Source organism: Ranitomeya imitator, chromosome 1 (assembly GCF_032444005.1).
Source record: "Ranitomeya imitator isolate aRanImi1 chromosome 1, aRanImi1.pri, whole genome shotgun sequence".
Taxonomy (NCBI): Eukaryota; Metazoa; Chordata; class Amphibia; order Anura; family Dendrobatidae; genus Ranitomeya; species Ranitomeya imitator.
This window is the reverse complement of record NC_091282.1, coordinates 1021223881-1021236713: the sequence shown is the minus strand read 5'-3', so window position 1 is coordinate 1021236713 and position 12833 is coordinate 1021223881.

The window sequence follows — 12833 nt, the reverse complement described above, 5'->3', positions numbered from 1 at the left end:
AAGGCTGGTTCTGTAGTGCCAGTAGGCCCAGCTCCCCCTGTAGGACTGTTGGGGTTCGGTAACTGCGGCTGCCTCGCGGCCTAGCTGTTCTCTCCTCTCCTGTGGGCCTTCGGGTCCACCACCTGGTTCCAGCACCGTCAGCTGGTTCTCGGCAGTGTCTTTTGCTCTTGTACCTTCTGCTCCCCATCCTGGTTCCAGTACCGTCAGCTGGTTCCGGGCAGAGCCTTTGGCTTAGGTGCCTCCTTCTGGGTATCCGAGTTCCGCCAACGTCAGGCGGTCCTTGGTAGTGCTTTTTAGCACGGGTACCTCCTGCTTAGTAACCAGGTTCCAGTAACGTCAGCTGGTCCTCGGTAGTTCCATTGGCTCTTGGACCTTCGGCTACCCATCCGGGTTCCAGTACCATCAGCTGGTTCTCGGCAGTGTCTTTTGCTCTTGTACCTTCTGCTCCCCATCCTGGTTCCAGTACCGTCAGCTGGTTCCGGGCAGAGCCTTTGGCTTAGGTGCCTCCTTCTGGGTATCCGAGTTCCGCCAACGTCAGGCAGTCCTTGGTAGTGCTTTTTAGCACGGGTACCTCCTGCTTAGTAACCGGGTTCCAGTAACGTCAGCTGGTCCTCGGTAGTTCCATAGGCTCTTGAACCTTTGGGTAGCCATCCGAGTTCCAGTTCCATCAGCTGGTTCTTGGCATTTTCTCAGCCTTCTTGTACCTTCTGCTACATTTCCAACTTGAAGACCCTAACGTCGACGACCCGGAAGACCACCCCGATGACGACGACGACGACGACGGCGGAGACGACGACGGCGGAGACGACGACGGCGGAGACGACGACCCTGGAGACGACGACATGGAAGACCAAGAAGCAGAAGAACAAGAGGCTGCAGAACAAAGAGCAGAAGAACATTAAGCATAAGACTTAATATCAGAGCAAAAGATATTATCTAAATTATATGCAGAAGAAGACTAAGCAGTGTATGGGGGTGAGTCCGTTCCTCCTCGTGGTGCCCCTGAATAAAGCCTGATGCTGCAGGCCAAACTGAACGCGGACAAATGTAACTTTTGTGACTGGCAGAACGGAAGGTGTAATCTTCCAACTTTTATAGATAACAACAACGGGAATGCCTGTCACAAATGAGAATATGATGAAGAAGTAGAATAGGAAGAATAATAACAGTTGAATAAAATGAATATGTAGAATAAGAAGAATAATAATAGTTGAATGAAATGAATATGAAGAATGTATTAAAAAAAAAAAAAAGGTAAAGGATGAAGAAGAAGATGAATAAGGTGAAGAAGAAGTTGATGTCAAAGATGCTGATGATGATGAAGATGAAAATGTGGGAAAAGTAAAAAAAAAAAGAAGGGGAAGGGCGTGGAATAGTGAAACATCAATATCTGACAAAATAAAAAAAAAATTTACATAGTCAATATCTTTGTCACTCCGAACGTCTTTAAAAAAAAACAAAAAACATGCTATTCTATTTGATTGGGCTAAACCTCTATGACTTTAATGTCTCCGCCACCTCCCCAAATACATCCTGCATTATTCTTAGTTGTTTTCCTTCATGTAGAATGAACCTTCAAGGAAAGAAAGGGTTTATTTTAATTCCGATATTTTGGTCCCATTGACTTGCATTGGGATCGGGTAACGGTATCGGCGATATCCGATATTTTTTGAATATCGGCCGATCCTATCCGATACCGATACTTTCCGATATCGGAAGGTATCGCTCAACACTACTCACAACGATCCTCAACTCTGCTGCATCTGGAGGATGTGAGGAGCGGTGACATCAGTAACATTACCGCTCACCATTGCTGCTGGAACACACAGTAATGTGAGAACCAGCGGCAGTAACGAGCGGTGACATCAGTAACATTACCGCCGCTCACCATTGCTGCTGGAACACACAGTAATGTGAGACCCAGCGGCAGTAACAAGCCGTGACGTCAGTAACATTACCGCCGCTCACCACGGCTGCTGGAACACACAGTAGTTGGGGAACCAGCGGCAGTAACGAGCGGTGACGTCATTAACATTACCGCCGCTCACCACAGCTGCTGGAGCACAAAGAGTAGTGTGAGAACCAGCGCAGTAACGAGCGGTGACATCAGTAACATTACCGCCGCTCACCACGGCTGCTGGAACACACAGTAGTGGGGGAACCAGCGGCAGTAACGAGCGGTGACGTCATTAACATTACCGCCGCTCACCACAGCTGCTGGAGCACAAAGAGTAGTGTGAGAACCAGCAGCAGCAACGAGCGGTGACATCAGTAACATTCCCGCCGCTCACCACGGCTGCTGGAACACACAGTAATGTGAGAACCAGCGGCAGTAACGAGCGGTGACGTCAGTAAGGTTATCACAGGTCACAGCTGGCGATTCTTACGGTAAACTCTATGTGATCTGTAGATGACAGCGTGTGAGCAACCAGCTGTGAACTGCAGTAACCTTACTGATGTCACTGCTCATCACAGCCTTTAGATGTAACAGCGTCGGTGATTGATGTGAGATATCAATGTGGATTACAACAGACCTGTGGAGATGTTTTTTTGAGAAATAATAGGTGAAAGATGTTGTCTAGGTTTTCATTTTAAAATAAAGGACTTTTCTGTGTGTGTGTTTAATGATTTTTATTTACAGGGTTAGTAATGGGAGTGTCTGACTGACACCTCTTCAGTACTAACCCTTGGACTTGATGGCAGAGGTGGCTTTTGAAAAATCCCAGCTGTCATAAAACCTATATATTACCCCAATTGCCACCGCACCAATATGACTGGGTAAAGCACCAGAATTGGCGTATCTGATGTGATGTGCCAATTCTGGGGCAGTTGTGGGCTTCCATTTTTTGGCTAGGACAGCCAATAACACTGGACTGTCCCAGCCTGATAATGGAAGTGCACAGCTTTATCTGTGCTGGTTTTAAAAAGTAGGGGGACCCTCCATCTTTTTTTAATTTAATATGTAAAAAAAAGAAAAAACAGTATCTATCTCTTTAATTTCTATGCTGCATTTCATGTCATACATGTCACACAGACAGCACACTAGCAGCTCACGGATAGCACACACGTACACATGGAAGGCATGTGGACATGGACCATGGATCTCACCTGTACTGATTTTTCCAGTACCAGAAACACCAGGATGTGTGGAGGCCTATTATCTTTGCACATATTTAAAGCTTAAAAAAATCAGTAATTACTTGATTAATGCATTATATTGCAGTATGTGTCACACGCTCTTCTTGGTTGAGCGCCTCCCATCTTGCGATACCGCCCTCCTGCTTGATTTGTGTGGATGACACATCTCCTTGGCATGGCGCTCCTGCTAAGGCGTACTTTTCTGTCCAGTTGAGGGCAGATCAAATTCCTGCTCTGCGCAGGTACGGGGAAAGTTCAGAGAGGCCCAACGCCTGCACAGTGCAGTAATTTGATCTGCCCTCAACAGGACAGAGAAGTACGCCTGTGCAGGAGCGCGATGCCAAGGAAACGTGTCATCCACACGAATCAAGCAGGAGGGCAGCATCGCAAGAAGAAGGGAAGCCCCGAACCAAGAAGTGCAACACCCATCGAACCAGACCGCCCCGGAGGTGAGTATAATAAAAGTTATTTTTCTTCTCTTACAGGTCGAGTTTGGGGCAGATATACAGATACAATGCTGTATATCAGCCCTGAAAGGTGATGGCCATTACATATATCGGCCAAAACTGGTGACTAGTGTTGAGCATTCCGATACCGCAAGTATCGGGTATCGGCCGATACTTGCGGTATCGGAATTCCGATACCGAGATCCGATACTTTTGTGGTATCGGGTATCGGTATCGGATCCATAGTGAGGTGTAAAATAAAGAATTAAAATAAAAAATATTGATATATTCACCTCTCCGGCGGCCCCTGGACATCAACGCGGGTAACCGGCAGGCTTCTTTGTTTAAAATGAGCGCGTTTAGGACCTGAGGAATGACGTCGCGGCTTCTGATTGGTCGCGTGCCGCCCATGTGACCGCCACGCGACCAATCAGAAGCCGCGACGTCATTCTCAGGCACTAAACTCCTCATTCTAGGAATTTAGGACCTGAAGAATGACGTCGCGGCTTCTGATTGGTCGCGTGGCGGTCACATGGGCGGCACGTGACCAATCAGAAGCCGCGACGTCATTCCTCAGGTCCTAAACGCGCTCATTTTAAACAAAGAAGCCTGCCGGTTAAAAGCGTGATGTCCAGGGGCCGCCGGAGAGGTGAATATATCAATATTTTTTATTTTAATTCTTTATTTTATACACTAATATGGATCCCAGGGCCTGAAGGAGAGTTTCCTCTCCTTCAGACCCTGGGAACCATTAGGATACCTTCCGATACTTGGTGTCCCATTGACTTGTATTGGTATCGGATATCGGTATCGGCGATATGCGATACTTTTCGGGTATCGGCCGATACTATCCGATACCGATACTTTCAAGTATCGGACGGTATTACTCAACACTACTGGTGACAGGTTCTCTTTAAAGTATTTTTTTCCCTGAAACACAGTAGAATTTCAGGGAAATCATTCAGCCAGTGTCCATTACACGCTGCCCGTGGATCAGGCAGCCCATATAAGCAGAAAGGTGCCCTTTAAGACCCCATAAATGCTATTTATTTCAAGTCGTGATGGTATGTGACTAGTATGTTTTTGGGAACTATAATTCCTAGCATGTCCTGAAGCTCCAATGGCATGCAGGGAGTTAGAGTTTACCACAGGAGCTGTACAGTGCTTTTATTTGCTATTATGTTTCTTTTTATGCTTGCCTGAAATTTGCAAGTGAATTCTAGTCTCTGGTTCTCTCTGCAGCGTGAGTTCAAGTTTTCCTGCCTTGCTGCCATGCTAGACAAGGAGGATGTGGGCGGTCTTCCCTCCAGATTATGTGCTGCAGTGACGAAATTGAAGAGGCAGGGCCGGGGAGCTGTGAGCTGCACTTCTCCAGCCCTGCCTCCTCAACTACATCACTGCAGCACGTGATCTGAAGGGAAGACCGCCCACGTCCTCTTTGTCTAGCACGCCGGCAGAACAGGTGACAAATCTGCAGAGTACTGCATGATTGCTGCGCTGACAGTGGCGGAGCATGCAGAGATCGAGCGGCCCACTACAGGCACCGGCCCTTCTGGCATTTGCCAGAAGTGCCCAATGCTCAGTCTGGCCCTGTCCACAGCTCTCCCAGATTTCAATAATGGGGTGTCTCCAAAAACGCCGATGCTTTGTCCTTCTCTGTCTTTCTCGTCAGCGTGAAACGGCCGTAGAAGCGCTCGTCAGCATGAAACGGCCGTCGTCCGTCATCCTCCACTCCCTTCCCTGCTAAGTTTGTCCATGCTTGAATAAAGGATTGGATTTTACCTGATCGGTGAGTGCGTTCCTCTCTCTTCTTCTGCATTTGGATCTTTCTTGATGTCTTTGTTGCTCCCAAGCAAACGCACAGGCAAGAAACAGCTTGGAACTGAAATCCAGGTTGAAATGAAAGCTCTCTATGCAAACATCCATCATGACACAGGATACAGTAGCAAAATCTGAAAATTTCAGCAGTCCAAGGGTCTATATAAAGATATCCCATAATACACGCCCACAGTAGTCCCATTGGCGGTGTCTGTTTATCTAGATTTTTCTCCTGTTAAATTTTCTATCATGAGCACAGAAAATGCAAACGCATGCAAAATGCATCAAAAAGCGTTTAAACGTTGTGTTTTTTAACACATGCGGTACATTATGGGTCTAAAAAACGCTGCGTTTGCATGCGGTTTATAGTGTGTTTCAGGTTGCGGACTAAACGCTGAGGATTCAACCGCAAATGTGAAACTAGCCTTACTCACCCACCAAGCACTTATCACAGTAATGTACCCCAGATCACGGAATACTGTATGGGTCAAAAATTTAACCAAGCAAAATTTTTGAAAGCTTTTTTGGAGTGATAGATAGCACAGTACAGTACCTCAAACCACAGAATACTGTATGAGTAAGTATTTTAACAAAGAAAACATTTTAAATGCTTTTTTGGAGTGATAGATACCGTAGTAATGTAATGGCTAATGACACCAGACATGGCTGTTGAGGCTTCCCCATAACGCCTTTTAGCTATCAGATCCCAGGGTCTAGTGCAGCCAATTAGTAGCGCTATTGTAACACCCCAGGGGAATGGTTGTTACAGTGATGTTGCCTTCCTTTTAGGGAGGGCTCTATCATGCTTGGAGGCAATGGGGTTCTCTTTACCAGGTAAGCACACACATGCACCACATTCTGAATCCAGGCCAGAAGGGGGAGGTCTGAACCCAGATTCAGAGGAGCGTCCCCCAACTTTATGTGCTCTGGCCTAGAGGAGGAGTTAGCGAGTTGGTCTAGGGAGACTAAGGAGAGCAGAGGTCTAGGAGAGACGAGGGGCAGACAGCCGGGGCTGTGCAGCTAGTGAAGTGCTGCAGCTCCAGGAAAGGATAGAGAAACTGAAGGGTGACGTGCAGTGGAACACAGAGGAAAGGAGCACAGGAGTGGAAAAGGGTTCAGCAGGGGAACGGCGGAAGGACACCCTCAGAGCCAGAGCGCAGCAGCTGGGTACCGGGAGTCCGAGGCCTCAGTGAAACTGTAGGACACTTGGCAGAACGGGAGGACTACGAACTTTGTGATTGGCCCACATCACACCTGAGATGCAGCAGCACCTGAAGAGCCCGGGGCATGATAGTGTCCCTATAAAATGGCTCAAGCTGCCCGTCTTGCAGGTACATGTGTTAGGACAGGGGGAAAAGAGGACTATGCTAAAACAGCTTCAAGCAGCAGGGACCTCATAGGACAGCACTAGTTGGAACGGCTTACGAACCTCACCTGGGAAAGGGATTCCCCAATTGCCTCCAAGCCAGCCGGACCCTTACTACACCTGTACCTGGTACCCTGGACTGAGGCCCGCTACATCTACAGTAAACCAGGTAAAGACTTTACAACTTATGTCCTCCACGTATTCGTCAGCATTCATCACCTTGCCACACACCTTTGGACCCCTGGGGACCCCGCTTCACCTGTGGGAAGCATTACCATCATTGCTGCAACAACATTTCTCAGAGGACCCCTTTAAAGCAGCATCGGTCCCCCTATTGACCGAACACCACAGGTGGGGTCACGACAGACTTTATCACAATTGCCTTTAAAGACCGTTCCCCTTTTTATGCAGCACCCCAGAATCCTGGTCATTGCAGTGATGTTATTCTTCCACCAGGGGATTGATATTACGTCTGATGGCACTATAGGAGTTCACAAACCATACACTACACTTCACACTCCAGTCCACCAGGGGGAGCAAAGGTTCTATCTACTAGGCCACTCCTCACATTAGGGTAAATCTGGTGGGTTGGATAGAAAGTTAGTCAGACGCTGCCTGGGCTTCACCCAGGGAGTTCCTGTCAGGCAGACAGCAGGAAAGGAGGAACACCACAAAGCTGCTGAGGGCCCCAGACAGGGGTGGGATCCTGTCAGAGGCCTAGACAGAAAGACATGGAGCTGTGCCATGGAGACATGGAGAATTGTATTGTACAAAGTGAGACACAAAGTCATAGCACAAGGAGAAAACCAATAGGAGTTCTGCCCTGAGAGAGGCTGCCTCCTTCTGAGGCGTGTAGACGGTGGCCAGAACACCGAGGGAGTAATAGACTCTACGCTTTACTTCAGAGACTGTCAGGACAGTCAATTCCAAGTTGGCTGCCCGACCTAAATACCTAAGAAAACATGGTGGCAAATTGTGGGGGTCGGGGCGTCTCTAGGGTCCCTATAAACAAGCCTCAGGCCATCAGTCATATGGGTTGTCCTTTCCACACCATCTGGGGGACAGAGAGGAAGAAATAACATCTAGAACATCTACAACAGTTGTGAGGACCTTACCGAGTTGCTCAGCAGGGAGGTACTACAACACCCAGGAGCTAGTAGGAAGGCTACTGAATTCCACCTGTATAAGGGAACTCTGGATGTGCCTTCGGACCGGCTGGACTCTGCCTACCCTGTGGTCTCGTGCCCTGGACTGTGGATGTTGAAGCCTTCAGTAAAGGTAAAGAGACTGCAACCTTGTGTCCTCATTATTCCCTGCGCCTTACAACATTCACCATCTACCAACTACACTCTGGGAAGCCCTGGGGACACACTTCACCTGTGGGAAGGTATACCATCTAGCTGCCATAACATCACCCCAGCGGACCCCTAAGCAGCGTCGGTCACCCTGACCGAATACCACAGTTGGTTTCACGAACATTATCCTATAAACTATTGTCCTTTTATTGGACGCCTGTTGTGAATTCTGTGGCTGAGTTCACTTCTGTGGTCACAAGTGGTATTGCAGTCTCTGGGCTTCCTCCCTCAGGTGTTTTGGTGAGCTCGTTGGCTGCCTTGCTATTTAGCTCCACCTGAGTCTGTCTTCCTTGCTCCTTGTCAATGTTCCAGTGTTGGATCTGAGCTACTGCATCTTTCCTTGGGCCTGCTGCTCTGCTAGATAAGTGCTTCTAGTTTGTTTTCTGTTTTTTCTGTCCAGCTTGCTATTAACTTTTGCTGGAAGCTCTGAGAAGCAAAGGGGTGCACCGCCGTGCTGTTAGTTCGGCACGGTGGGTCTTTTTGCCCCTTTGCGTGGTTTTCGTTTTAGGGTTTTTTGTAGACTGCATAGTTCTCTTTGCTATCCTCGCTCTGTCTAGAATATCGGGCCTCACTTTGCTGAATCTATTTCATTCCTACGTTTGTCTTTTCATCTTGCTAACAGTCATTATATGTGGGGGGCTGCCTATTCCTTTGGGGTATTTCTCTGAGGTAAGTCAGGCTTGTATTTCTATCTTCAGGCTAGTCAGCTCCTCAGGCAGTGCCGAGTTGCATAGGTAGTGATAGGCGCAATCCACTGCTGCTTGTAGTTGTGTGAGGATAGATCAGGTACTGCAGTCTACAGAGATTCCACGTCTCAGAGCTCGTCCTATTGTTTTTGGTTATTGCCAGATCTCTGTATGTGCGCTGATTACTGCACGCTGTGTTGCCTGATTGCCAGCCATAACAGTACAAGGAGCCGACCAATGATTCCCAATAGAGGGAAAAAAGAAATCCTGACATCATTTTTTTTTCTTAGCTCTGTCTTCAGTCTTTTTTTTCCCCTAGACATTAGAGTGCTTCAGGACACAGCTGTGGACATGGATATTCAGGCTCTGTGCTCCTCAATGGATAATCTCGTTGTAAATGTACAAAAGATTCAAGATACTATTGATCAGAAATCGATGCTAGAACCAAGAATTCCGATTCCTGATTTGTTTTTTGGTGACAGAACTAAGTTCCTGAGCTTCAGAAATAATTGTAAGCTATTTTTGGCCTTGAAACCTCATTCTTCTGGTAATCCTATTCAACAGGTTTTGATTATTATTTCTTTTTTGCGCGGCGACCCACAGGACTGGGCGTTTTCTCTTGCACCAGGAGATTCTGCATTGAGTAATGTTGATGCATTTTTCCAGGCGCTGGGATTGCTTTACGATGAGCCTAATTCAGTGGATCAGGCTGAGAAAAATCTGCTGGCTTTATGCCAGGGTCAGGATGATGTAGAAGTATATTGTCAGAAATTTAGGAAGTGGTCAGTACTCACTCTGTGGAATGAATCTGCACTAGCGGTTTTGTTCAGAAAGGGTCTCTCTGAAGCTCTTAAGGATGTAATGGTGGGATTTCCTATGCCTGCTGGTTTGAATGAGTCTATGTCCTTGGCCATTCAGATCGGTCGTCGCTTGCGCGAGCGTAAATCTGTGCACCATCTGGCGGTATTGTCTGAGAGTAAACCTGAGCCTATGCAGTGCGACAGGACTATGACTAAAGTAGAACGGCAAGAACACAGACGTCTGAACAGACTGTGTTTCTATTGTGGTGATTCTACTCATGCTATTTCTAATTGTCCTAAACGCACTAGGCGGTTCGATAGCTCTGCCGTTATTGGTACTGTACAGTCCAAATTCCTTTTGTCCATTACCTTAATGTGCTCTTTGTCATCGTATTCTGTCATGGCGTTTGTGGATTCAGGCGCTGCCCTGAATCTGATGGATTTGGATTATGCTAAACGTTGTGGATTTTTCTTGGAGCCTTTGCGGTGTCCTATTCCGTTGAGAGGAATTGATGCTACACCTTTGGCCAAGAATAAGCCTCAGTACTGGGCCCAGCTGACCATGTGCATGGCTCCTGCACATCAGGAAGTTATTCGCTTTCTGGTACTGCATAATTTGCATGATGTGGTCGTGTTGGGGTTGCCATGGCTACAAACCCATAATCCAGTATTGGATTGGAACTCTATGTCGGTAACCAGCTGGGGTTGTCAGGGAGTACATGGTGATGTTCCATTTTTGTCTATTTCGTCATCCATTCCTTCTGACATCCCAGAGTTCTTGTCGGACTTTCAGGATGTATTTGAAGAGTCCAAGTCTGATGCCCTACCTCCGCATAGGAATTGTGATTGTGCTATCGATTTGATTCCTGGTAGTAAATTCCCTAAGGGTCGATTATTTAATTTGTCCGTACCTGAACACACCGCTATGCGCAGTTATGTGAAGGAGTCCCTGGAGAAGGGACATATTCGCCCATCGTCGTCACCATTGGGAGCAGGGTTCTTTTTTGTAGCCAAGAAGGATGGTTCGCTAAGACCGTGTATTGATTACCGCCTTCTTAATAAGATCACTGTTAAGTTTCAGTATCCCTTGCCATTGATTTCTGACTTGTTTGCTCGGATTAAGGGGGCTAGTTGGTTTACTAAGATTGATCTTCGTGGTGCGTATAATCTGGTGAGAATCAGGCAGGGAGATGAATGGAAAACGGCATTTAATACGCCCGAGGGTCATTTTGAGTATCTGGTGATGCCGTTCGGACTTGCCAATGCTCCATCTGTTTTTCAGTCTTTTATGCATGACATTTTCCGTGAGTATCTGGATAAATTCTTGATTGTTTACTTGGATGACATTTTGATCTTCTCAGATGATTGGGAGTCTCATGTGAAGCAAGTCAGAATGGTTTTCCAGGTACTGCGTGCTAATTCCTTGTTCGTGAAGGGATCAAAGTGTCTCTTCGGTGTGCAGAAAGTTTCATTTTTGGGGTTCATCTTTTCCCCTTCTACTATCGAGATGGATCCGGTTAAGGTTCAGGCCATCCAGGATTGGACTCAGCCGACATCTCTAAAAAGTCTGCAGAAATTCCTGGGCTTTGCTAATTTTTATCGTCGCTTCATCTGTAATTTTTCTAGCATTGCCAGACCATTGACCGATTTGACCAAGAAGGGTGCTGATTTGGTTAATTGGTCTTCTGCTGCCGTGGAAGCTTTTCAGGAGTTGAAGCGTCGTTTTTGCTGTGCCCCTGTGTTGTGTCAACCTGATGTTTCTCTTCCGTTCCAGGTCGAGGTTGATGCTTCTGAGATTGGTGCAGGGGCGGTTTTGTCACAGAGAGGTTCTGGTTGCTCAGTGTTCAAACCATGTGCTTTCTTTTCCAGGAAATTTTCTGCTGCTGAGCGTAATTATGATGTGGGCAACCGAGAGTTGCTGGCCATGAAGTGGGCATTCGAGGAGTGGCGTCATTGGCTTGAGGGTGCTAAGCATCGCGTGGTGGTATTGACTGATCATAAGAACCTTACTTATCTTGAGTCTGCCAAGCGCTTGAATCCTAGACAGGCCCGTTGGTCGTTATTTTTTGCTCGTTTTGATTTTGTGATTTCATACCTTCCGGGCTCTAAAAATGTGAAGGCGGATGCTCTGTCTAGGAGTTTTGTGCCCGACTCTCCGGGGTTATCTGAGCCGGCGAGTATCCTCAAGGAAGGAGTCATTGTGTCTGCCATCTCCCCTGATTTGCGGAGAGTGTTGCAGAAATTTCAGGCTAATAAACCTGATCGTTGTCCGGCCGAGAAACTGTTCGTCCCTGATAGGTGGACTAGTAAAGTTATCTCTGAACTTCATTGTTCGGTGCTGGCCGGTCATCCAGGAATCTTTGGTACCAGGGAGTTGGTTGCTAGATCCTTCTGGTGGCCATCTCTGTCACGGGATGTGCGTGCTTTTGTGCAGTCCTGTGGAATTTGTGCTAGGGCTAAGCCCTGCTGTTCACGTGCCAGTGGGTTGCTTTTGCCCTTGCCGGTCCCGAAGAGGCCTTGGACACATATTTCGATGGATTTCATTTCTGACCTTCCCGTTTCTCAAAAAATGTCGGTCATTTGGGTGGTCTGTGATCGCTTTTCTAAAATGGTCCATCTGGTGCCCTTGGTTAAATTGCCTTCCTCCTCTGATTTGGTGCCTTTGTTCTTCCAGCATGTGGTTCGTTTACATGGCATTCCTGAGAATATTGTTTCTGACAGAGGTTCCCAGTTTGTCTCGAGGTTCTGGCGAGCCTTTTGTGGTAGGATGGGCATTGACCTATCTTTCTCCTCGGCCTTCCATCCTCAGACTAATGGCCAGACCGAACGAACCAATCAGACCTTGGAAACATATCTGAGATGTTTTGTTTCCGCTGACCAGGATGATTGGGTGTCATTTTTGCCGTTGGCTGAGTTCGCCCTTAATAATCGGGCCAGCTCGGCTACCTTGGTCTCTCCATTTTTCTGCAATTCTGGGTTCCATCCTCGTTTCTCTTCAGGACAGGTTGAGTCTTCGGACTGTCCTGGTGTGGATTCTGTGGTGGACAGGTTGCAGCAGATCTGGACTCAGGTAGTGGACAATTTGACCTTGTCCCAGGAGAAGGCTCAGCTTTTCGCTAATCGCAGACGCCGTGTGGGACCCCGACTTCGTGTTGGGGATCTGGTTTGGTTATCTTCTCGTCATATTCCTATGAAGGTTTCCTCTCCTAAATTTAAACCTCGTT